The sequence below is a fragment of the Simochromis diagramma genome, unplaced genomic scaffold (genome assembly GCF_900408965.1).
Source record: "Simochromis diagramma unplaced genomic scaffold, fSimDia1.1 OVJJ01000604.1, whole genome shotgun sequence".
Lineage (NCBI taxonomy): Eukaryota > Metazoa > Chordata > Actinopteri > Cichliformes > Cichlidae > Simochromis > Simochromis diagramma.
Genome location: NW_024387416.1, coordinates 5,237,670 through 5,237,988, shown reverse-complemented (window position 1 = coordinate 5,237,988; position 319 = coordinate 5,237,670).

Below are 319 nucleotides of genomic sequence, written 5' to 3'. Positions count from 1 at the left end.
TGTGAGGAACAATGTAAACTTTGCTAAACTAAAGCATTATTTATTTTTAGTAGTTGTAGTTATCAGCACTATACTAGTTTAATAATCATTAACGCCTGACTTGCACATTGCTTTCAAAATCAGTCATACTCATTGATCAACAACCATTGATCAAAGACCACTGATCAATGGTCATGAGTACCATTCACAGATATTTGGGGAATGGCTGCAATCACAGCATCATTTACGTGAAAAGGGAAAGAATATCTGAAATGAGTAGGAGACCTAATGGTACATCTTTCTTCATCTTACAATGCTGTGGTTGTAGCCATTCGCCAAC